This window comes from Manis pentadactyla, chromosome X (genome assembly GCF_030020395.1).
Source record: "Manis pentadactyla isolate mManPen7 chromosome X, mManPen7.hap1, whole genome shotgun sequence".
Lineage (NCBI taxonomy): Eukaryota > Metazoa > Chordata > Mammalia > Pholidota > Manidae > Manis > Manis pentadactyla.
Genome location: NC_080038.1, coordinates 110,812,085 through 110,839,488, shown reverse-complemented (window position 1 = coordinate 110,839,488; position 27,404 = coordinate 110,812,085). Strand labels below are relative to the sequence as shown.

The 27,404-nt window shown below is 38.8% G+C and overlaps 1 pseudogene; it reads left to right on the top strand.

Moving 5' to 3' along the window:
• Positions 1-7,837: 7,837 nt before the first annotated feature.
• On the top strand, positions 7,838-8,912 carry LOC118928209 (60S ribosomal protein L17-like; annotated as a pseudogene).
• The last annotated feature ends 18,492 nt before the right edge of the window (positions 8,913-27,404 follow it).

Here is a 27,404-nt window from a genome sequence, read left to right as displayed (position 1 = left end):
CAACTGACACCTTCATTTCAGCTTGGTCAGCCCTGAACAGAGAATTAACTAAGTCCTGACCTACAGAAACTGTGAGGCAATAAATTTGTATTGTTTTAAGCCACTAAGCCTGTGGTAATTTGTTACATGACAGTAGGAAACTCATACAAATAACCACAGACAAAATTTAAATGAATGAGCAAGGGAGGCTATGTTCCAATAAAATTTTATTATGGGCACAGACATTTTTGAATTTTACATCACTTTCATGTGTTATGCTATTCATCTTATGTTTTTTTCAACCATTTAAGTATATGAAACCCATTCTTCACTTTTGGGCTGTACAAAAACCAGTGGTGGGATGGATTTGGCCTGTGGGTTTATAGTTGGCAACCCCTGATCTAGGAATTGGTGCATTTTTCAATCAAACCCTCTGAGCTTTTGAGAATATTTCAGGTTTCATAAGAATATGGAAATGAATTACATTTAAACATTCTTTTCTTCCAGATTTGAATCGAGTTATAGCTCATTTTCTTCACATAGCATTATAAGCATCATAGCATTTTTCACACATGATACATTTTAAAACATTTTCTTTAATGATCTAAGTTAAGTCTCTTCTAAATACCAAATCTAAACTATAAAACTATTTAATTTATACATCAATTTCTAACACTCAGGTTCAAAGGAACATTGTCAACTATCTAATGAAAATATCATATTTATTTATTTTATATCCCCAAGGAAGTGTACTCTTTATTCTTTTGATTGTATGATTCTGATTAGTTGATAAACATGCACGGCCTTTCTTAAGACATGTTAATTAGTATGGATGTTGCTCTAACAATCTTCTAGCAATTGACATCTTCTGAATATCTGGTATATCATGCATTAATTTTTATCATTTAATGAAATTACCAAATCAGGAATTTAGAATGCTGTGCTTAAGCTTTCTTTAACTTGAAATGGAGATCTGAAAACCATCAGGACCCTTGGAAACAACAGTTTGATAAGAGCAGATAGACATGACATTGGGAAGACATTCTGAATTAGTTTCCTAGGGCTGCTGTAACAAAAGCATCACAAACTGGATGGCTTAAAGCAACAGAAATTTCTGGAGGCTAGAAGTCTGAAATCAGGGTGTCAGCAGGGCCATGCTCCTTCTAAAACCTGTTGGGAAGAATCCTTCCTTCCTCTCTTCCCAGCGTCTGTTTGCTAGATGTATTGCTCCACTATCTGCCTCTATCATCATATGGCCGCGTTCTCCCTCCCTCCCTCCCCCCAACCTCTTTTTTAAACTAATGTGTGTTCTATATTGCATGGAAGGATTAGATACACTATATTTAACAATTGGTAGCTCTACTTTCAGCTCAGCAACCTCAATTCAAGAAACATTATATTTTTATATATCTACGACTGTATTATTACGGAGTTCATTAACATCTATTAGAAAGTTTATTTTATGAATAAGAAATAGAAAGTCAAGATTTGCAGGCTACTATAAAATGCTTAGGAATGTTTCATAATACTTCTAATTGTTACTAAATGCCCGAGAAGTCAGAAAAATAAGACTGAAGAGTTTGTTAAAGGCTACTTTCTTAGTTTGTGAAAATTTTAGGGTAGAAATGTTACTTCATGGTACAGATATACATAGTTTTAAAGGCATATCAAGTTGATTTCTTAAGGTATTTTGGATTTCATTGATATGCATGTCAACTTTATCTGATGCTTATGACAGTTGTTTCTGATGATTATGAGTGTGAAAATGGAGTTCATTACATATTTTAGGTGCCTATTGACCTATGTTCCCAAAGCTAAATGTTTCCCTGTGTGTTTCGGTATGTCTTCTCCTTCTTTTAGGGACACCAGTCATACTGGATTAGGGCCTACCCTAATGATCTCATGTTAACTTGCTTATATCTGTAATTATTTCCAAATAAGGTCATATTTACAGGTACCAGGGGTTAGGAGTTCAATATATCTTCTGGGGGGTGGTGGTGGTGCACACAATTGAACCCATAACACTTTCCCAAGGAAAAAGACAAGACTGTGAAATAGAACCAGAATGTTAGAATAGGAATGACCTTAACATTTTCTACAATAACCACCTAGTTTTACGTTTGGAGAAACTGAGGCACTGAAAGACTGGGAGACTTGCTGAAGGGGATACAGCTAGACAAAGACAGAGTCAGGATTGGAATTCAGTAATGACTGGGAAATGTAGAAAGTATGCAATTATGTTTCTGGGTAAACACCTGAAATAGTCAAGGTTGGCCCTAAGAAAAAAGTGGGAATTAGGCAAAATTTATCTTTTTCACCTCTATATCATTCCCCCTTTCTTCCCTGTTGGAACCTCCTTAGCCTTACTCTCGCCTCCAGAAACAGGTGACATTTACTGAGAGCTTCTTATGTGTGTGCTGGACATTGGGCTAAGTCTTCTGTGGTACTATCTCATTCAATTCTCCTAACATAGCTGTTAAGTGCTATTATGATCCCATTTTACAAATAAGGAACCTGAGCCTCAGGGAGGTTAATTAACTTGCTCAGAGCCTCACAGCTTGTAAGTGGCCAGGCTGAGATGCAAACACAGGCAGAGTGCACATTCTTAATTACTTTGCTACTCTGCATCTTCCTTTTTGCCATTGACCCCTCCCTACTACCAGATGCTTGCACATACTTTATACTTACCCTTCACTCAAGAAGTCAGGCCCTCCATAAGTCCACCTTCCCAGAGAGGGTCCCACAATTCAGAATCATCCCTTGGACTCTGCCTCTTGCCATAATGAGGTGGTAAAGAAAGAAACGAGCTGGCTGTATGAAAAGGGCCTCCTAGGGGCCTAGGGTCTGTTTCTGAAAGGGTCTAGGGTCTGTTTCTTAAATTTGAGGATTCATGAACTTTGTCCTGTTGGCTTTTCCAGAAATCTTCAGGTCTAGGGTCAGAATTGCCCTATCTAAATTTACAAGAGGTTGATTGCTAATCTAGAATACCAAATTTGGAATTTACACTGAGAAATATGCCTGCCAAGTGTTCCAAGTATTGCCAAGAGAGCAATATTGCAAAGGGAGAGCTGCTCTTACAGGGCCTTACCATGGATCCCTTACAGATTGGGCTCCCAGGATCTGGGTCCTGGTCTCCTTCCCTCAAAGGGATAAGGGCAAGTGGGGTGGGAGTGCTGGCTACAGGCTTATCTTCTGGGCTACAGGGTCCCACGGGCTGGGTTGTCTCAGGACTTTTCATTAGCCTGAGGCAGAGAGCCAGGCAGTATGTGGAGAAGACCCAAGATTCTTTTATTTACTTTTGTATTTATATTTATATTAAGGTATCACTGATATACACTCTTATGAAGGTTTCACATGAAAAACAGTGTGGTTACTACAATCACCTATATTATCGAGTCCCCTCAATACCCTATTGCAGTCACTGTCCATCAGCGCACTAAGATGCCACAGAGTCACTACTTATCTTCTCTGTGCTACACTGGAGAAGAGCCAAGATTCTAACGGGAAAGCCAACATCATAAACTGAGTCCAAAGGATGTGAGAGGACCAAAGAGGGGCTGTGAGGGGGAATTTGGTAGCTCAGAGAGGTGGGGACAGGTGAACTGAGAGGTGGCATAGCACCAAATTCTTGGCTCAGTTTGGACCTTGCCTCTGACTCTTTGGATTTGGGCTTGTACCAGGTCATCCTGGTGATAGGACCTATGTATTCTTGTAAGGGCTTTAGCTTGAGCTGATCTTCAGGTTCTTGGCAGCCTATGCTGACTCTAGTAAAATCCCCACACTCTGGCTCTGGCCTCATAAAACCCAGTCCTCCCTAGGAAGGGAGGATTCAGATATTTAGCTATAAATAAATCTATGGTTCCTGAGGTTCCCCACCAGCTGTCCTGGCAATACCCTGCCACTCTCCACACCCTGAGTCTGATGATACAGAAGGAAAACCCAGAGTTCTCTGGGTGGGTTTCCACTTTGGTGGCCCAAACAGTACAACTGAGAGCAGTCAATTCCATAGTCAGTTCCGAGGGCTAGAAAGGCTTGAGGCAAAAGTTTTACAAGAGATATGTTGGATTTTCCAACATTGCTTTTCTCTTTTTACATCATTAGAGTCAAATGTTCTGCTTCTGTCATGTTCACTTCCAATTTTGGACATTTCTATGACAGGCACTAACTTCTTATCTTATTAGCAGTCATTAATCATACACAATTGATCCGGGCTGTATCGGTTCTTTCTGTTTGACTGCTGGCTTTGCAACCACCCATATGAGTGAGTTGCCTTGGATGAGAGCATTGTCTGTTAATCACTAAGGGCACCAAGTACCTGGCACATAGCAGGAATTTAGGAGATCTTTGTTGAATGAATGAAGAAATGAATGTGTGATTGAATGAATTGCTTAAGACTGTAAATTTTGTGATGCAGTTTCTCCAGACATACACAAGAAGGCAGCTTGTAACTGCTCTTGCAATAGAGTTATGAGCTACTATTTTTTTAATTACACAAGTTATACATGAATACATTATCTTCATAAGAGATTCAAACATTCTAGATGTATGGGAACAAAAGCCTTGATTACCCTCCCTGCCACCACCTAAATTCTAGTCCCCTCCTCAGATTCGTACATCAGCACCTGTTTTTGCTAAGTGAAATAAATTCAGAGATTTTCAATTTTACAAAAAAAGCTGTTACCCTACTAATGTAGGTCTCTCATGAAAGTGAAGTCATGTGATGTAACTCAAACTTTCAGAAAACGGGGGATATCAGTGATGTGGAGTTACCGAGATTATGTGAATATTTTTGTAGGAAAAATTTCCAGCAGTGGAATTGCTAGTGTGAAAGGTGTTGTCCATTTAAGATTTTGAGTGATACTGCCAACTTGCACCCCCCAAAAATTTTCCCAACTGTAAAAGAGAGTACATGTTTTTCCAAAATCTTGTCAATACTAGGATTATTAATCTTTTAAATATTTGCTGATCTATAGTTGTCATCTATTTCTGAATTAAGGGTCAGGGTTAACAACTTTTCATGTTGGCTGGCCATTTGTAACTTGTCTTCTGTGCCTTATCAATTTTTGTCTTTTGCCAATTTGTCCACTATTTTTTTGTCTTCTTGACTTATAACTGTACTTCGTGTGTTAATAATATCAGTCATTGACTTTTCATGTTTGTTCACAAAATGCTCCAATTTTATGCTTTTGGGTTTTACTTATGATGCATTTCTGCTGTTTTCTGAGCATTGGCTTCATTCATCTCTCTCTGTGACTGGCGTTCTCTGCTGCTTGTTCCTATTGGTGGAAGTTAGCCATACCAGAGCTCAACAACTAAGATTTTAGGTCTCCTCCCTGCAAGACAGCAGCCCTTCAAATGACCAGAGACTGATCAGCTCAGTTCAGGCCCAAATAGCAGCACTTACCAAATGTACACTTTATTACAGGAAGAGAACACAGCAGTGCGTCCTACCGCCCTTCTCTATACGGGCTGTGGCAGGAACTTCCTCACTGGGAGGAGGAACCACTGCTGGGTACATGGAGCACCTCAGAACCAGGGAGTCTAAAATGGAGTCTTGGTTGGGGTTTTTTATATTTTGCCAGTCACAGAGGCATATTCCAGCCTCCACAGTAGAGTACGGGGGAGAGAGGAAGGAGTCACACTGAGACTGAGTGCAAATTATCAATCTCACTTATACATAATATTGACCAGCTGGTACAACACACCTTAAATATTCTCAGACCCATGGTTGCAAAGTGACACCATTAATCAGTATATTTCATTCCTTGAGGAGGGGTCACTACCATGCAGGAACTTCAGTAAAACAGCTCAGGCTAATTCTAGACCTACCAGAATGCGCCTCACGGCACACACAATTTTTTCTCTCTTCTCAAGCCTCTGCACCCCTTGCCCCATCTTCACCCTTAGCTCTAATCTTGCTTCCCATTTCACTTAGAAAAAGGAGCAAGAAAAGAAAACTGCTACAAGCTCTCATCGTCACAACCTACCCCCTTACCTGCAGGGGGTCTCTGTTCACTGCTGTTCCTCTTGTTGCTATGCACGAGCTGCACATGACTGTGTGTATGGCCCATCCCTGTGTGTGTGCACAGGGTTCCCTCCTCTCTCCCACCCAGGGACCTGACAGCAGCAGCTTCCCTCTCCTGTGCCCGCAGCCTTCCTTTCTCCATTGCATCATCCAGCAGCATACAAAGATCTTATTTCTATTCCCCATGTTAAAACTTTCTCTTGAACTCACATCCTCCTCTAGTTACTTTCTATCTCTGGTCCCCCAAAAACAAAGTTCCTTAAAAAAGTTGCCCCCTCTTGGTGCCTGCGATTCCTTCCCTCCCATTCTCTCTTGTACCCATGCAGACATTCTTTCACGCTTACTACTCTGCTAAAGCTGCTGTTGTAAAGGTCACTAATTACTTCCCTGTTGCTAAATCCAATGGCCTATTGGTGACATTTGACCAACTATTGGTGGCATAATTGATTACTCCTCCCCCCTTGAAGCATTTTCTCTACTTGGCTTCCAGAGCACACACACACTTTGCTGGGTTTCTTCGATCTTTTTTGAGTTGCCTTTTCAGTTTCCTTTACCAGATTCTCACCCCTTCTCACCCCATCTTCTGCAACCCAACCTCTTTGGGCCACCCCAGGGCTCAGCTCTTAGATCTTTCTTTGTCTGAATTTACTCCTATGGAGCTCTCATCTAGTCTCATGGCTTTAAATACCACCTATACGCTGAGGACCCCAAATTTTTATTTCCATTCCTGATCTCTCCCACAAAATCCAGAGCCACATATCCAACTGACCACATCCCCCACACTTTGATGTCCAAAAGATCACTCAAATTCACAACCTAACTTCTAGTTTCCCTCAAAATTTGCGTCCCCTGACAGAATTTGCTATTTCTGACAACCCCATGACAGTAAATGTCAGCTCTATCCCTCAGTTACTTAGGCTAAAATCCTGGGAATCATTCTTGATGTCCCTTTTTTATTTATATCTGTCAGCAAATCCTGTTGATTCTACCATCAAAATATATCCAGAATGAATATATACTACTTCTCCCCCACGTCCACGCCCATCACCGAAGCCCAAGCCTTTTTGAAGCAACCATCAATCACCTCTTCTCTGACTTTGCAGTGACTCTGGTCTTCTGCATCTTCCCCACAAAATATTCTCAACACAGCAGTCTGAGTGGTTCTTTGCAAATACAAAACATCAAATCACTTCTCTGCTCAAAATCCTCCAATTACTTTTCATCTCATCCTGCATAAAAGGTAAAGTCAGCATCATGTCTTACAAGGCCCTGTGTGATTGCCACAAACCACTCCCCTAGAATTGCGTTACCTTATATTCTACTAGCTCTCCTCCCAGCCTCCCTCCACCCGGACCCTTGACCCAGGCTCACTCCACCCTAGTCACAGTGGTTGCCTCGCTGTTCCTTTAATATGCTAGCCACACCCATCAGCCACTCAACATTTGTTCTCATCATTCTTTCCAGTTCAGAGGCTCTTGTTCAGAGGCCATTTTACACCCCAGGTGACATTTGGCAATGTTGGAAGACATTTTTGATTTTCATGACCCCGGGGAGCTGGGAGGCACCCTGACATCCAGTGGATAGAGGCCAGGGCTGCTGCTAAATGTCCTACAGTGCCCATGACAGCCTTGCATACAAGGAAATAACTGGCCCAAGCTGTCAGTATTGCTCAGGTTGAGTAACTGCTCTGTCTGGCCTACTCTCTCCCCAGATAGCTACATGGCCCATGCCTTCACCTTCTGGTCTTTGCTGAAAAGTCACATCTGGGAAGTGACGCTCTTTTTAAAATTGCAATCCCTTCTTCCTGTAAGCCGCCTGAGGTGCTCTCTGAAAATGGATTGCTATTCACTTGACCCAGAAAACCGCACAAAATCATGCAATCAAGAGGTTCAAATGTTTATGTTCACTTTAAGAACACTCGTGAAACTGCCCAGGCCATCAAGGGTATGCGTATCTGAAAAGCCACCAAGTATCTGAAGGATGTCATCTTACAGAAGCAATGTGTGCCATTCCATCACTACAGTGGTGGAGTTGGAAGTGTGCCCAGGCCAAATAGTGGGGCTGGACACAGGGTCAGTGGCCCACAGAGTGCAGAATTTTTACTGCATGTGCTAAAAACGCAGACAGTAATACTGAACTTAAGGGTTTAGATGTAGATACTCTGGTCCTTGAGCACCTCTAGGTCAACACACAGCCCACAGGATGCAGTGCAGAATTTACAGAGCTCATGGTCTGATTAACCCATTCATGACCTCTCACCCTGCCATGTTGAGACAATCCTTACTGAAAAAGAGCAGATTGTTCCTAAACCAGAAGAAGAGGTTTGCACAGAAGAAAAAGATATCCCAGAAGAAACTGAAGAAACAGAAACTTCTGGCCTGGGAATAAATTCAGAGTAAGATAAATGCAAACAAAATAAAAGCAGGAAAAAAATTGCCACCCTTCTTGACTCCATCCTCCCTGAGTTTTCTCAATAGCACTGATCACTGTGTGATGTACTGTATGTTTTGTTTATTGTTTGTCTCCTCCATGAGAATTTAAACTCTACTGAAGGCAGAAATTTTGAGTGTTACATGTCTACATCAGATATGGCTCAATAAGTATTTGTTGAATGAATGAATGAAAGCCAACTCTATATATAGTACTACTGTATGTTCTCCCATATACTGGAATCTGTTTCTATACTCCTTTTTGATCCATTAAGCTGTCAGTTCGTGTACCACACTTTTAATTAATGTGGCTTTGTAATACAATTTACTGTCTGGTAGGATTAACCCCCACTTATTACCCTTCTTTTCCAGGTTTTAATGTATTTTATGATGATTTTGTCAAATTCTCTCTCTCTCCTTTCAGAAAATTTCTTTCTAGAATTTCGGTTGGGTGTGTGTTAGATTTCTAGATTAATTTATGGAGAACTAGCATTCTTATAATGGTTGAGCCTTTCTATTTACGAATAAAGTATGTCTCCATTTATTGAAGTCTTATTGTATGCCCCACAAGAGTAACAGTTTTCATTGTAGAGAGTTTATTTCTTGTTTAGTCCAGGATATCTTATGGGTTTTGTTACTATCATGAATGGAATAATTACTTCTATTATCAATTCTAACTGATTATTGATTTTATATGAAAATCTCATAACCAGCCATCTCGGGTAAGTATAAAGAAAAAAATTTAATAGCAAATATTCATTTTCCTGGTTTTGTTTCCCTAACAGGAATGTTTGAAGTGTCTGTTTCTGTATTCTGATATTTGAACAACTTCATAGTTTCTTGTGATATGAAAGATTTTGTGAATTTTTTTTTTGGTAGTAATTTAAGTCTGGATACTCTGTTTAGTTTTCTTTGGACACTTACTGAATTCAAAATTTACCTCTAAAATGTCTGGACAACTTTGGGAAAGAAACAAAATTGAGAACTCTATTTTGTGAGTAGCTGACAGCATTTTTTTTGAGTTGACTTGTTAATCATTAAGAAAATTACTCGAGGACATTATGCTCAGTGAAATAAGCCAGGCAGAGAAACACAAATGCCAAATGATTTCACTCATTTGTGGAGTATAACAATGAAGCAAAACTGAAGGAACAAAATAGCAGCAGACTCAGAGACTCCAAGAATGAACTAGTGGTTACCAAAAGGGAGGGGTGTGGGAGGGCAGGTGGGGAGGGAGGGAGAAGGGGACTGAGGGGTATTATGTTTAGTACACATGGTGTGGGGGATCACGGGGAGAACAGTGTAGCACAGAGAAGGCACATAGTGGATCTGTGGCATCTTACTACACTGATGGACAGTGACTGCATTGGGGTATGGGTGGGGGCTTGATAATATGTGTAAATATAGTAACCACATTGTTTTTCATGTGAAACCTTCATAAGAGTGTATATCAATCATACCTTAATAAAAAATTTAAAAAAAATTAAGCAAATAAAAAAAAGGAAACTACTATAACAATTCAGTTCATTAAACTCTTTGATGTCAGCTTTTAGGTTTAAAGAAAGTTCAACTTGCAGTATTCAAATTCTGTGGAAGCAACTTCATTTAACAGACCAGTAGTGGTTTCTAACCCATGCTAGACAAAAGTATCTCACCATAGAGCTTAAAAAAAAAGCCCTCATGATTAAAGAATATTTTGGAATGGAATTACTTTATTTCAAGCCTGCTTTATAATGAAATGAACTGAAATGCATTCAAACCTGGAAAATGGCATTGCTACCATTTTATGTAATTTGCATGCTGAAAATGTTATATTTTACAAAAGGGCTGAACAAGCCCATAATAGGCTGTCTTACTCATATTTGTTCTCCTGTTTGTTAGAAAAAGAACATGGTCCCATTAGCCCCTGGGCATTGTGAGGCCAAATACACAGAAGCATTTATTGAATATGCAGAAGTCTCAATTAGGCAGTAGTTTTTGCCTATAATATAAAGAGAAATGTCTGGATTAAAGTTGGGGGTGGGGAGGGGCGATTTTGTCCCCATTGCAGATGTCTGATTAGCTGTGAAAAGAGAACGTGTTCTCTCTAAGCTTTTGGTTAATAATCTTAAAATCTATTTCTATGGTTCTTGTTAAAAAATGATCAGATGTGACATCGAAGGCAGAAACCATTAAAAGAAAACAAAGCTTAGACCATATTTAAAGAAAAACTAAACTCTATAAAAAATCCGTTTTGGGAAAAATATTTGCAACATATATAACACATTTCTAACAAATTGATTAAAATAAAAAGAAGATACATGATCAAATAGGAAAATCAACAAAGGCCCCAGTTGTAATAAAAAAGAAGAAATAAAAATGGAAATAAACATGGAAAACCATTTTGCTTTACTGCTGATCAAAGACATGAAAATTAAAATAACACCACTATTTAGAAAATCTAACAGGGTGGCAAAGATGAAAAGATTATTAATATCCAGTGCTTGAAAAGATGTGGGAAAAGGACAGTGCTGAAATATTACTGATGAAAATGTCAGTTGAGGGCATTTTGGCAGTGTGCATTGAAACTGAAAATATGCACACTCTTTGCTTAGCAATTTCAGAAGTCTATCTTGAGGCATATTTAGCACATGCACAGAATTGCATGTCAAGTATATTAATTGCAGCATTATTTCTTTTTTTTTTGTAGATAATTATTTTTTATTGAAGGGTAGTTGACACACAGTATTACATTACATTAGTTTCAGGTGTACAACATAGTGATTCAACATTTATATACATGACAATTCTAGGTACCAGCTATCACCATACCAAGCTGTTACAATATCTTGACTATATTCCTTATGCTATACATTACATCCCGGTTACTTATTTATTTTACCATTGGAAGTGTGTACTTTTTTTTTTTGTGAGGGCATCTCTCATATTTATTGATCAAATGGTTGTTAACAACAATAAAATTCTGTATAGGGGAGTCAATGCTCAATGCACAATCATTAATACACCCCAAGCCTAATTTTCATCAGTCTCCAATCTTCTGAGGCATAACAAACAAGTTCTTACATGGAGAACAAATTCTTACATAGTGAATAAGTTACATGGTGAACAGTACAAGGGCAGTCATCACAGAAACTTTCGGTTTTGCTCATGCATTATGAACTATAAACAGTCAGTTCAAATATGAATTCTCATTTGATTCTTATACTTGATTTATATGTGGATACCACATTTCTCTCTTTATGATTATTCTTTTTAATAAAATGCTGAAGTGGTAGGTAGATACAAGATAAAGGTAGAAAACATAGTTTAGTGTTGTGAGAGAGCAAATGTAGATGATCAGGTGTGTGCCTGTAGACTAAGTGTTAATCCAAGCTAGACAAGGGCAATAAAACCTCCACATATGCAGAAGATTTCTCTCAGAACAGGGGGGGTGAGGTTCTAAGCCTCACCTCTGTTGATCCCCAATTTCTCACCTGATGACCCCCCTGCGACTGTGCCTGTCTTGGGTTGTTCCTCCCTTGAGGAATCTTACCTGTCTCTGGCTAACCAGTCATCTTCCGGGGCCATACAGGGAAATGTAAAGTTGGTAAGTGAGAGAGAAGCCTTATTGTTTGAAAAGGTTAGCTTTTTATTTCTTTGCATATTTATGCCCTGTAGCTTCTATGCCCAACATTTGTCTTGAGGTATCTTTACCACTTGGAAGAATTATGATACTCGGTAAATTTGATATGAGGCACGAATTCTATTTAAGGGTTGTAATTAGGAAGGAAGCAAAAGCTATAGAAGTAGCAGGTGGAAGAAAACATGGGAAGATTGATTATTTCTTTGACATATCTTCTTGTAGAATAACTTCAGCATGTATAGGTTTTAAGCTACTACTTAAGTTGCGCACACACATTAACATAATAGGTGTATAGTTACATAACCAAAGCATATCTGTAATTACCAGCTATCTCCAGTGAAACCAAGAAAACCAGTTAGGCACCTTAGGCATTTGTGAAAACTTATGTATGATATGGTGGATATTGTCCAACTGAACTTGAACAGTCCGAGAGAAATCAGACAAATTAAAACAACCCATTCCTGGGGAATGTTCACATCCCTTATGTTCTTTTAACAGTAAATAGTCTGTAGTTGTAAGATTTTGGAGCGCTACAATTTGCACTTCTCCTAATTCTTGTTTGAGTTCCAACAGTATAGATCCAGTGAAATTTGTTGTTTTACTGTATACACAGGCCAGTTTAGATATCTCCTTCTTCATTCCCATGGCAAGTTCAGGAACTGGTGGGATGAGTGCATCTACAGCTGTAGCAGTGCATGGATCTTTGTTGGGGTTTTTTGATGATCATCTTCTGGCATGAGTCTTCCCGAGAGTGCTGATGTTGGAAGTTCTTTTTCATATCATATCTTAGTTCATTTTCGGGGTAGCACAATTAGGCTTTGATCCTCTGTATAAACACAAACAGACCCTTTGCCTACACTTTTATATGAACTGCCTTTTTTTTTTTTTGGTATCATTAATCTACACTTACATGACGAATACTATGTTTACTAGGCTCTCCCCTATACCAGGTCCCCCCTATAAACCCCTTTACAGTCACTGTCCATCAGCATAGCAAATGTTGTAGAATCACTACTTGCCTTCTCTGTGTTGTACAGCCCTCCCCTTTCTCCCACCCCCCCATGCATGCTAATCTTAATACCCCCCTTCTTCTCCCCCACCCTTATCCCTCCCTACCAACCCATCCTCCCCAGTCCCTTTCCCTTTGGTACCTGTTAGTCCATTCTTGAGTTCTGTGATTCTGCTGCTGTTTTGTTCCTTCAGTTTCTCCTTTGTTCCTATATTCCACAGATGAGTGAAATCATTTTGTATTTCTCTTTCTCGGCTTGGCTTGTTTCACTGAGCATAATACCATCCAGCTCCATCCATGTTGCTGCAAATGGTAGGATTTGCCCTTTTCTTATGGCTGAGTAGTATTCCATTGTGTATATGTACCACATCTTCTTTATCCATTATTCTATCGATGGACATTTAGGTTGCTTCCAATTCTTGGCTATTGTAAATAGTGCTGCGATAAACATAGGGGTGCATTGGTCTTTCTCATACTTGATTGCTGCATTCTTAGGGTAAATTCCTAGCAGTGCAATTCCTGGGTCAAATGGTAAGTCTGTTTTGAGCATTTTGATGTACCTCCATACTGCTTTCCACAATGGTTGAACTAGTTTACATTCCCACCAGCAGTGTAGGAGGGTTCCCCTTTCTCCACAGCCTCACCAACATTTGTTGTTGTTTGTCTTTTGGATGGCAGCCATCCTTACTGGTGTGAGGTGATACCTCATTGTAGTTTTAATTTGCATTTCTCTGATAATTAGCGATGTGGAGCATCTTTTCATGTGTCTGTTGGCCATCTGTATTTCTTTTTTGGAGAACTGTCTGTTCAGTTCCTCTGCCCATTTTTTAATTGGGTTATTTGTTTTTTGTTTGTTGAGGCGTGTGAGCTCTTTATATATTCTGGACATCAAGCCTTTATCGGATGTGTCATTTTCAAATATATTCTCCCATACTGTAGGGATCCTTTTTGTTCTATTGATGGTGTCTTTTGCTGTACAGAAGCTTTTCAGCTTAATATAGTCCCACTTGTTCATTTTTGCTGTTGTTTTCCTTGTCCAGGGAGATATGTTCAAGAAGAGGTCACTCATGTTTATGTCTAAGAGGTTTTTGCCTATGTTTTCTTCCAAGAGTTTAATGGTTTCATGACTTACATTCAGGTCTTTGATCCATTTGGAGTTTACTTTTGTATATGGGGTTAGACAATGGTCCAGTTTCATTCTCCTACATGTAGCTGTCCAGTTTTGCCAGCACCATCTGTTGAAGAGACTGTCATTTCGCCATTGTATGTCCATGGCTCCTTTATCAAATATTAATTGACCATATATGTCTGGGTTAATGTCTGGATTGTCTAGTCTGTTCCATTGGTCTGTGGCTCTGTTCTTGTGCCCGTACCAAATTGTCTTGATTACTATGGCTTTATAGTAGAGCTTGAAGTTGGGGAGTGAGATCCCCCCTACTTTATTCTTCTTTCTCAGGATTGCTTTGGCTATTCGGGGTCTTTGGAGTTTCCATATGAATTTTTGAATTATTTGTTCCAGTTCATTGAAGAATGTTGCTTGTATAGTTTCATAGGGATTGCATCAAATCTGTATATTGCTTTGGGCAGGATGGCCATTTTGACGATATTAATTCTTCCTAGCCACGAGTATGGGATGCGTTTCCATCTGTTAGTGTCCCCTTTAATTTCTCTTAAGAGTGACTTGTAGTTTTCAGAGTATAAGTCTTTCACTTCTTTGGTTAGGTTTATTCCTAGGTATTTTATTTTTTTTTGATGCAATTGTGAATAGAGTTGTTTTCCTGATTTCTCTTTCTGTTGGTTCATTGTCAGTGTATAGGAAAGCCACAGATTTCTGTGTGTTGATTTTGTATCCTGCAACTTTGCTGTATTCCGATATGAGTTCTAGTAGTTTTGGGGTGGAGTCTTTAGGGTTTTTTATGTACAGTATCATGCCATCTGCAAATAGTGACAGTTTAACTTCTTCTTTACCAATCTGGATTCCTTGTATGTTTTTGTTTTGTCTGATTGCCGTGGCTAGGACCTCCAGTACTATGTTAAATAACAGTGGGGAGAGTGGGCATCCCTGTCTAGTTCCCGATCTCAGAGGAAATGCTTTCAGCTTCTTGCTGTTCAATATAATGTTGGCTGTGGGTTTATCATAGATGGCCTTTATTATGTTGAGGTACTTGCCCTCTATTTCCATTTTGCTGAGAGTTTTGATCATGAATGGATGTTGAACTTTGTCAAATGCTTTTTCAGCATCTATGGAGATGATCATGTGGTTTTTGTCTTTCTTTTTGTTGATGTGGTGGATGATGTTGATGGATTTTCGAATGTTGTACCATCCTTGCATCCCTGGGATGAATCCCACTTGGTCATGGTGTATGATCCTTTTGATGTATTTTTGAATTCGGTTTGCTAATATTTTGTTGAGTATTTTTGCATCTACGTTCATCAGGGATATTGGCCTGTAGTTTTCTTTTTTGGTGGGGTCTTTGCCTAGTTTTGGTATTAGGGTGATGTTAGCTTCATAGAATGAATTTGGGAGTATCCCCTCCTCCTCTATTTTTTGGAAAACTTTAAGGAGAATGGGTATTATGTCTTCCCTATATGTCTGATAAAATTCCGAGGTAAATCCATCTGGCCCGGGGGTTTTGTTCTTTGGTAGTTTTTTTATTACCGCTTCCATTTCGTTGCTGGTAATAGGTCTGTTTAGATTTTCTGTTTCTTTCTGGGTCAGTCTTGGAAGGTTGTATTTTTCTAGAAAGTTGTCCATTTCTCCTAGGTCTCCCAGCTTGTTAGCATATAGGTTTTCATAGTATTCTCTAATAATTCTTTGTATTTCTGTGGGGTCTGTCGTGATTTTTCCTTTCTCGTTTCTGATTCTGTTGATTTGTGCTGACTCTCTTTTCCTCTTAATAAGTCTGGCTAGAGGCTTATCTATTTTGTTTATGTTCTCGAAGAACCATGCAGCATTATTTCTAATTGCTGAGATTAACAGATCCAAATGTCCATCAAAGGAGACCTAGGTAAGTAAATTATAGTAATCCTTATACTAAACAATTTAAAAATAATGAAGTACATCTATAAGTGCTGATAGGGAACAATCAATCCCAAGAGCTTTTACTGAGAAAAGCAGGTCCCTAAACATCAAGTATGATCACTGTATCTACTCCGTCCATTCTCTCTGACTCCCTCCAACCGGGTCTTGGCAAGTTCTCCATTACCAGTGACCTCAATGTTGTCAATGTTCAATCTCAGGTCCAGCATCTAATTTTCAGTCTTCCTATTACTTGAAAGAGTTGATCACTCCTTCCACTTTTTTTTGCTTTTTTAAATTGAAGTGTAGTTGATATACAATGTTATGCTGATTTCACGTATACAACACAGTGATTCAACAGTTACACACATTATTAAATCCTCACCCCAACTAATGCAGTTACTATCCATCAACATAGGAAGATTTTAAAGAATCATTAACTATATTCTCCATGCTGTACTACTATCCATGTGACCAACTTATATTATTATTGAGCTTTTGTGCCCTTTTATCCCCCTCGCCATCTCCACCCACCCACCCCAACCCCTCCCCCATGGTAACCACCAGTCACTGCTCAGTGTCTTTGAGCCTACTGCTGTTTTGTTCATTCTGTTTTACTTTATTTTTATATTCCAAAAATAAGTGAAATCATATGGTATTTGTCTTTCTTCACCTGGCTTATTTCACCAAGCATAATACCCTTTAGGTCCATCCATGTCATTGCAAATGGGAGGATTTAATTCTTTTTTATGGCTGAATAATATTCCATTATTTATATGTACCACTTTTTTACCTATTCATCTATTGATGAAGACTTAGGTTGCTTCCATATCTTGGCTATTGTAAATAATGTGGCAGTGAACATAGGGGTACATATATCTTTTTGAATCAGAGATTTTGTTTCCTTCAGGTAAATTCCTAGAAGTGGAGTCACTGGGTTGTATGGTATTTCTATTTTTAGTTTTTTGAGGAATCTACATATTGCTTTCCACAGTGGTTGCACCAAATTACATTCCCACCAACAGTGTAGGAGGGTTCCCTTTTCTCCACATCCTCGACAACCCTTGTTATTTCTTGATTTGGACAGATGCCATTTTGACTGGTGTGAGGTGATTATCTCATTGTGGTTTTGATTTGCATTTCCCTGATGATTAGCGATATGCAACATCTTTTCATGTGCCCATTGGTCATTTGTATTTCTTCTTTGGAAAGGTATCTGTTCAGGTCCTCTGCCCGTTTTTAAATTTTTTTTTTAATGTTGAGGTGTTTGCGTTTTTTATATATTTTGGATGTTAACCACTTATCAGATGAGTCATTTATGAATATATTCTCCCATATTGTAGACTGACTTTTCGTTCTGTGGATAGTGTCCTTTGCTGTACAGAAGCTTTTTAATTTAATGTAGTCCCACTTGTTTATTTTTTATTTTGTTTCCCTTGCCCAAGGAGATGTGTCCAGGAAAAAAATTGCTCATGTTTATGTTTAAAAGATTTTTGCCTATGTTTTCTTCCAAGAGTTTTACGGTTTCTTGTCTTACATTGAGGTCTTTAGTCCATTTTGAGTTTACTTTTGTGTATGGAGTTAGACAATAATCCAGTTTTATTCTCTTATATGTAGCTGTCCAGTTTTGCCAACACCAGCTGTTGAAGAGGCTGCCATTTCCCCATTGTATATTCATGGCTCCTTTATTGTATATTAGTTGACCATATATGTGTGGGTTTATACCTGGGCTCTCTATTCTGTTCCATTGATCTATGGGTCTGTTCTTGTGCCAGTACCAAACTGTTTTGATTATTGTAGCTTTGTAGTAGAGTTTGAAGTTAGGGAGTGTAATTCCCGCAGCTTTGTTCTTCTTCCTCAGGTTTGTCTTGGTTATTCAGGGTCTTTTGTGGTTCCATCTAAATTATAGGATTATTTTCTCTAGTTGCTTGAAAAATGCCATTGATATTTTGATAAGGATTTCATTGAATCTGTAAATTGCTTTGGGCAGCATGGCATACTGACAATACTAATTCTTCCTATCCATGGGCATGGGATAGATTTCCATTTATTGGTGTTTTCTTTAATTTCTTTCATTAGTGTCTTATAGTTTTCAGAATACAGGTCTTTCACCTCCTTGGTTTGGTTTATCCCTAGGTATTTTTTTTTGATGCAATTCTAAGTGGACCTGTTTTCTTGATTTGTCTTTCTGCTTGTTCACTGTTAGTATCTAAGAATGTAAGAGATTTCTGTACATTAATTTTGTATCCTGCAAATTTGATTTACCCATTTATTAGTTCCAATAGTTTTTTGGTGGAGTCTTTAAGGTTTTCTATATATAGTATCATGTCTGCAAATTGTGCGAGGTTTACTTCTTCCTTACCCATTTGGATGCCTTTTATCTCTTTATCTTGTTTGTCTTCTGTGACTAGGACACTCCTTCCACTTTGAAACACATTGTTCACTTGGCTTCTAGGACCACACACTCTTCTGGTTTCTTCTAGCCCCATTGGCTCCTATATCGGTCAACTTATTCATCAACTTCACCAACAGTAGAGTTTCCCAGGGCTCTGTCCTGGTGTACCTCTTTTCTCTCTTTCTCCTTAATCCATATCCAATCTCACAGATCAAATACATTCCATGTGCTGCTGTCTTCTTAATTTACTCCTGCTGCCAACCCTCTCCCATGAGCTCCAAACTCACATATTCAATTGCCTACATGATAGCTCCTCTTAGCTGTCTCATAGATACCTGAATTTTTCCTGTCCCAAACTGAACTTCTGATTTTCACCTTGAAAACTTCTCTTCTGTTAATCTTCTACAGCTCAGTAAATGGCAACTCCATTCATCCAGTTGCTCAGGCCAAAGAGCTGGGCATCATCCTTGACTCCACTCTTTCTCTCACACTCTACATCTAGTATCAAATTTACTGTTGAAGCTGATAATGAAGCTTAAGCATGAGAGTGCCTCACTTGCGGCAGCTACTTACAAGGCCCTAACAGTGGGATAGCATGGTTATATACTTTTGTAAAATTTACAGAAATAAAATATTTTAATTGCAATCAGTTAAGGCAGTTGTCTCTTTCCACTCCAGCTTCCCCTTGTCACTCTACCCCTCATGGTGAGGTTAACTTTGGGTGACTGTGGCTATTTTGGGGTCATACAAAGGGAAAGTTAAATTAGGTTTACATTTACTTTATTTACTTTGGGTTTGATCAAATGTATTTACATGGCTTGTAAGAGCACATGAAATGTATTTGAATCTTTGTGATTGGATATGTAGTGAGGAGGGAGAGAGAAAAGAGGTGCAACAGGACAGAGCCCTGAGAAACTCTGTTGTTGGGGAAGTTGATGAATAAATTGACTGAAATAGGAGCCAGTGGGGCTGGAGAAACCAGGAGAGTGTGTAGTCCTGGAAGCCAAGACTTCTATGTCATTGCTAGCTATCTTCGCATAGGAATGGCCTCCCAGAATACTCTTATCTTATGCTATGCTGACTAAACGTATAGGGCCAAAGATCATATCTCAGTACTAATGTGTCCTACAGCATCCAGCATTGGAAATGTTTGTGCAGTTGAAGAGAAATAAGGTTTAGAATGTAGAGCCAGAAACTAGTGTGTGGAAAATTCTTCCATTCACTGGACATGCAAAATTATATATGGAGGATTCAGTACTGCCTAGTCAGAATGGGAGTTTTATTCTGTCACTAATGTATTTGATAATGTAGCATATACAACTATAAATACAATATCTTTTAAAAAAAATTGTGCTAAGTACTCTTAGTATGAGATTCACCCTCTTAACAAAATTTTAAGTGTGCAATACATTGTTGACTGTAAGTACTAGGTTGTACAGCTGATCTCTAGAACTTATGCATCTTGCATAAATGAAACCTTATATCCAGTGAATAGCAACTTCCCATTACCCATCTTCCCCCAGCCCCTGTGAACCACTACTTATTTTATGCTTCTGAGTTTGACTCCTTTAGATTCTCATATAAGTAGAATCATGCAGTATAGGTCTTTTTGTGATTGGCTTATTTCACTTAGCCAGTGTCCTCAGGGTTCATCCATGTTGTAGCATGTGAAAGAATTTTTCTTTTTTAAGAACTGAATAATATTCCATTATAGGTATATACCACATTTTGTTTATCCATTCATATTTCCATATCTTGGCTATTGTGAATAATGCTGCAGTAAGGGTGGGAGCGTGTTTATCTCCCAAGATCCTGATTTCAATTCTTTTGGATTTATACCCAGAAGTGGGATAGCTGGATCATGTGGTAGTACTATTTTTAATTTTTTGAGGAAACTCCATACTGTTTTCCATTGTGGCTATACCATGTTTTTATGGGAATCTTGTGAAAACGAATCTATCAGAAATCCTATGTTTACAGAGCATAAGCCTATAGCAGTATGACAAATGTGATTTTTGTCTATGTATGAATTTGCATATTTCATGCATCTTAACATATTGGATCATGTTTTGGTGTATCTGACATATCTTGTTCTGATGAAGTCTGGCAGTTTCAGATGAAATAGTATGTGAAAGTGTCACAGACACAGCAAATTAGCCTGAAGAAATAAGTGTTCCAGTCACAAAAAGCCTGAACATATTAATCAATAACTCAATGTGTGGAATATTAACAGTGATTTGATTATACCATTACATAACTCAATATAATGCAGAATCAATTTTAAAATGCATTCAAATTGCTCATATTAATGCCTTATTTTCAGATCAATTTTATATTTGGTTTTCAGAATTTTTGAATAAGAATTTAATTATGATAGGGAGAAAGCTAACTAAATATGTAAACTGAAAGAAAGACTAGCCTGTCAAAACCTGTCTTATTATTGTCACAATGGCAATTAAAAGCTCTATCAATGATAAAAATGAAATAAAAATATTAATAATAAAATACAAATTTTGATCAACTATGCTAGAGAAGAGAATTTTTTTATTTCATAAAAAAATTATAAAATAATCATATGGATGGGTGAATAAATAGTATGCAACCAACAATACAGGAAAAAAGACCTTCTAAGGAAGTGACTGACAGTGTCAGGAAGTTAATATTAGGTTATTTTTCTAGATTTTTCAGATTTTTGTAGTATTTGCCAACTTTTATAAATGTGTAATACATTATTATTTATTTTATTTTAAATAAATACTCACTTTTGTACCTATGTCCAGTCCTTCAGCAAATGCTGTTGGTGCTGTCTTCCACATATGTACAGAATCTGAGCACTTTTGACCATCTTTGCTGCCACCACCCTAGTGTCAGCCACCATTACTCTCCTTCTGGATCAATGCAATACCCTCCTAATTTTACTCCCTGCTTCTTGCCTTGCCCTCTTTCCGTCTGATCTCAATGCAGTAGACTGAAGTCTTGTCAGATCCCTCCTCTGCTCAAAACTCTCCAATGGTTTCCATCATCACTCAGAGTAAACTCCAAAATTCTTTTTATGGCCTTCAGAGACCTATGTGATCTGTGCTCCTCCAGGCCTCTCTGACTCCAGTGCTCCTCTGACCTCCTTTCTGACTCCTCTCCCCTAATTTACTCCATTTCAGCCACCCAGGCTTTTTTGTTGTTCCTTGAACATGCCAAACCTACTTCTGTCCTGGGACCTAGGTCTTGGCTATTTTTCCTGCCTGGAATGCTCTTCTTTCACATATCTGCATGACCTGCTCTCTTGTTTCTTTCAGGTCCCTGCTCAAATGTCACTTTATCAGTGAGGACTTCCTGGTATAAAATTACAACCTCCTTATTACTCATTATCTCCCTTCTCTGCCTTGTTTTTCTCTATGTCATTTGTCACCATCTGACATAATACATAATCCCCTGTTTCTTTGTTTATTGTCTTTATCCGCCATTAGAAGTAAGCTCCACAAGGGGAAGGGTGTTGTTTTTTTCACTAATGCATTCTTAGCACCTAGACATATGCTTGGCATATAGCGGGCATTCAATAAATGTCTGTAGAATGAATGAATGAGTAATGAACCCTGTGTACCAACTTAAGCAGTGGGATCAGAAAGTGATCTTCCCTTTCTTCTATTAAAAGGTTGTTCATTTTTAAAATTGTAAAGTATACATATACAATTTACCATTTAAACCATTTCTAAGTGTACAGTTGATTGGCATTAAGTACATGCACATTGCTATGCAACTATCACCACCATCCTCCCACAGAACGTTTTTAATCTTGCAAAACTGAAACTCCATACTCTTTTTTTCTTTATACACTGAGTTAATGCCTGAATTTCTTATAACGAACATTTATTATTATAATGTTAAAAGGCGGTTTCCATTTTGGAAACAGACTAATCGGAAATTTATATTCATTTTATAAAAACAATAATTGAGAAATGACTGTGTTCCTATTCCTTCAATGGATTAAGTGTGAAGCTGTCCAGCTTTAAAAGTGATTCATTAATGTGTTCCTCTGGGAGTGTGAATATTCAGTACCAGCTGTTTTCCTCATTAATATTTGAACTTAATATTTTACCTTAAGAAATCTGATATGAAAGAAACAGTAAATATTTGACTACTTATGGTATTATTTTAATTTTTTTTCTTTGCCTAGAGTTTAATTAGCAATACTGTTGCAGTTATGAAGCATCATTAATACAGAAAAAGGAGGGAGGAGAGTGGCACAGATTGAGAGATTACTAGGTGTCAGGTGCTTTATATATAAGTAAACTGGCCTTTGCTTCCTCAGACCCCACTCATCAGTGGGGTACATCAGTGTACTCCAGGCTGACTTTCACTATCTGCATTTCAAGGAAATGCTCTTAATGAGATCACCAATTACTTCCCTGTCACTAAATTTCAACAAGACACTTTTCGGTGCTTGTTAGCTTGACTTCCTAGCAGCAGTCAGCACAGATAACCATATGCTTCTTACCAAATCCCCTTCTTCCTTTGATTCATCATCAGAGATTTCTGATGCTACTTTCTAAATAAAATATCTTTCCACTTCTCTCCATGTCCACTGTCACCACCCAAATGAGTCTGAGAACCATCACCTCCTGCTTGGAGTACTCCAATACCTTCTTAACTGTCTTTGCCTCCACTCTTCCCTGCCCCCCATTGAACCATTTCCTATGATGTCTCCAAAGTATGACCACACCACTCCCTTGATTCTAACTCTTCAGTGGATTTTTCTTGCTCTGACAGTAAGTGTCCTTACTCTGGTCTACACAGTCCTTCACCCTGTGGTTCCTGCCTGCCTTGCCTGACTCAGCTTGAGCCACTCTCCTTTTTCATCTTTGTCGTTGAGACTTCTTTGAGATCCTTGAGTGAGCCACACACTCTTTAATCTCTGGATCTTTGCACATGCTCTTCCCTCTGCTTGGACCACTCTTGATTTATTTATTCATTCATTCAACAAATATTTATTGAGTGCCTACTAGGTGCCAGGCACTATTCTGAGTATTGAGGATATAGCAGTGATTAAAATAAAGATTACTTTGCCTCTGAGTTTGCATTCCAGAAGGTGAGAGACGAAAAATAATAAACATAGTAAGTAAGTAAATTGCCTAGTGTTTTAGAAAGTGCAAAGCACTACGGGAAAAAGTAAAAAGTAGAGCAAGGTAAGCAGGACTGAGACCGCAGAAGAGGGTGGGTGGGTGAAATTCTTAATGGGGAGGTCAGGGTAAGCTTCACTGACAGAGTGATATTTAAGTAAAGACTTGAAAGAAGTGTGAGAAAAAGCCATGTGGGTGTCTGAAGGAAGAACTTTCCAGAGGGAGGAAGAAGCCAGTGTAAACCTATGAGGGGAATCTTGTGGTAGGTATTTGAGGAAAAGCAAGGAGGATGTAGGACCGGACGGGAGTAAGCGAGGGGCAGCATGGTAGGAGAGGGTGCCAGATTGTTTTGGAGGCTAGAACATGAAGGGCCTGGTTGGCCGCTTGGGCTCTGGTGGTAGCAGTTGAAGTGCTGAGCAGGGCTTGTGTTATGGGTATATTTTGACAGTGTAGCCATTTGGGGTTGCTCACTGGTTATAGAGTGTGAGCAGGGCCATTCCCTATATGTAGGGCCTGAAGCTTATATAATGAGTGAGGCCTTGTTTAAAAAAATACAAAATTACAATAGTCTTCCCTAATCCATGGTTTTGCTTTTTTCTTCCCTTATTCCATGGTTTCAGGCACCCACGGTCAACTGTGCTCTGGAAGCAGATGATCCTCAGTAGTAGCCTAACACTGCATCACAGCGCCTCCGTCATTCGCCTCACTTCATCTCAAAATGTAGGCATTTATCAGCTCACATCATCACTGGAAGGATGAGTACAATACAGTAAGATATTTTGAGAGAGAGACCATGTTCACATAACTTTTTTTACAGTATGTTGTTATAATGGTTCTTTTATTATTAGTTGTTAATCTCTTACTGTGCCTAATTTATAAATTAAACTTTATCACAAATATGTGTAGGAAAAAAACATAGTAAATGTAGTATTTGGTATATTTGGAAAGATCCCTAGGAATGTGTTCACACTGTCATATATTTATGCAAAATTTGGAAAGGTAAGATATTTTACCTGCCGTCACTTAAAAGCACTGTCTCTTTCCACCAACTTTCCTTCCTCACATACGTGTTTTCAGGCTTCCACTGGGGGTCTTGGAATGTATTCCCCTCGGACATGGTGGGGGGGCTACTGTAAGTACAAACGTGAGTATGTAAAGTGAGAAAATAATCACCATGACCAGGCAGACTTGGGACAAGATGAGTCAGATACTCTAAGACATGATTTGGCATGCTGGGATTCATCAAATAAACATGTGACTGACTTCACACACATACTCCTAGTACTGCTTCAGATTTGTGCCCTACAAACACAGGTGATCCTGATCAATTCTACTTAATGGGATTCCCATCACAAGAGAAAAAAAAGAGTAGGCTGTGCTTGTAATTGTGTGTGCTGCAAATCCAATATATTTTTAACAAGAGAGAAATTTCATTTTTATTTAGGAATCAATAAAAATGAAATCCTCTGCATACAATTCTACAATTTGGGAGAATTTTCCACAGACTAGCTTCTAGCCATGTACATTTCAAACCTTGTGTCACCTTGACTACCTGTGTCAAGTTCCATAGGACAGATTCCTGTCACAAGATGACTTCCACTGCTCTGTCCTTCCACCAGGAAGTGACTGAAAACCACATAAACATATTTCCCCACAGCTCAGCTAAATGTGTCCCCAACTCAACTTCACCTAAGCAGGATCCCCAAAATGCCCATGGTGACCCCAATACCACGTGACACAATGGGGAATGTGAGGAAGGAAAGTTGGTGGAAAGAGACAGTGGTTTTAAGTGACTGCAGCTAAAAGATCTTACCTTTCCAAATTTTGCAAAAATATATGACAGTGTGAACACATTCCTAGGGATCTTTCCAGGGCCTTGAAATGTGGGGGACCCTGAAGCGAAAACATCATTAGCTTCAAGTAAAGCTGCCATTGGATAGGGGTGGGACAGAAAGAGACATTCAGGATGATTCCAAAGTTCCTTGCCTGAGTAATCAGAACAATGAAGCTGGCATTTCTTTTTTTTTTCTTGGTTATCTCATTTTTTTTCTAAATTAAAGTATCATTGATATATAATCTTATGTTGATTTCAAATATACAACACAGTGCTCCAATAGTTACCCATATTATTAAATCCTCACCCCCTCTAGTTCTGTCACTATCTGTCAATGTAGAAAGATGTTACAGAATCATTAACTGTATTCTCCATGCTGTACTACTGTTCCTGTGACCAATTTATATTGTGATTGTGAATTATTGTGCCCTTTTATCCCCTTTGCCCTCTCCCCCAATCCACCCCAACCACTCTTCCTTGGTAACCACTAGTTCCTTCTTGGTGTCTGTTAGTCCACTGCTGTTTTGTTCCTTCTGCTTTGCTTTATTTTAATACTCCACATATAAGTGAAATCATTTGGTACTTGTCTTTCTCCGCCTAGCTATTTCACTGAGCATAGTACCCTCTAGATCCATCCGTGTTGTTGCAAACAGGAGGATTTCTTTTCTTTTTATGGCATTTTTGATATGGTAAAGACTGAAGGAGGAGCAGGCTGGTCAAATGACAGTGGGGTGAGGAGTTAGCACATCAGGAGTTTAGCTTGACCATGCTGAATTTAAGTTGCCTATTAGACAGGAAGTGGAGATGTCAAGTGGCGACCCTCACCATTCCTTCTGTGGCCTGCTCCTACATATAGTTCACAGCTCAGCTAAGTGTCACCTCCTCATGCCAGACTCACTGGACAAGATTAAGTCTCCTGTTTACCCTCTGTAGCTGTACCTCTCCTTTTGCAAGACTCAGCACCCCTGTGGTGACTTTTTAAATGATTGTCTCTCCTGCACTGTGCTAGACGAAGTAGCAACCAAGCTGCTGCTATACCTACTGTGTAACACGCTGCCCAGCACTGAGTGGGTCTTCAAGAACTGTTTGCTCAATAAACGAAGAGAGGCCAAATAACTTTTCCAAATCATGACTACAAAATGGCAGAGCTAAGATTAGTGACAGCATCCCACAGACCCTCATGCTTTCATATTCAGGGGTGAATATGTCTTTTTGAATCTGAGATCTTGCTTTCTTTGGGTAAATTCCTAGGAGTGGAATTCCTTGGTAAAATGGTATTTCTATTTTTAGTTTTTTGAGGAACCTCCATATTGCTTTCCACAATGGTTGAACTAGTTTACATTCCCACCAGCAGTGTAGGAGGGTTCCCCTTTTCTGCATCTTCTCCAGCATTTTTGTTCCTAGTCTTTTCAATGTTGGCCATCCTAGCTAGTGTGAGATGACATCTCACTGTGGTTTTAATTTGCATTTCCCTGGTGATTAGCAATGTGGAGCATCTTTCATGTGCCTGTTGGCCATCTGAATTTCTTCTGTGGAGAATTGTCTGTTTATATCCTCCACCCATTTTTTAATAGGGTTACTTGCTTTCTGGGTGTTGAGGCATGTGGACAAGCGGCAGTCAGCTCATGTTTATATTCAAGAGATTTTTTGCCTATGTTTTCTTCTAAGAGTTGTATGGTTTTGTGACTTACATTCAGGTGTTTGATCCATTTCAAGTTTACTGGTGTCCATAGTGATTTTTCCTTTCTCATTTCTGATTCTGTTTATGTGTGTAGACTCTATTTTTCTTGGTAAGTCTGGCTAGGGGCTTATCTATTTTTTTAATTTTCTTGAAGAACTAGCTCCTGCTTTCACTTATTCTTTCTATTGATTATTCTTCTCGATTTTATTTATTTCTGCTCTAATCTTTATTATGTCCCTCCTTCTACTGACTTTGGGCCTCATTTGTTCTTCTTTTTCTAGTTTCATTAATTGTGAG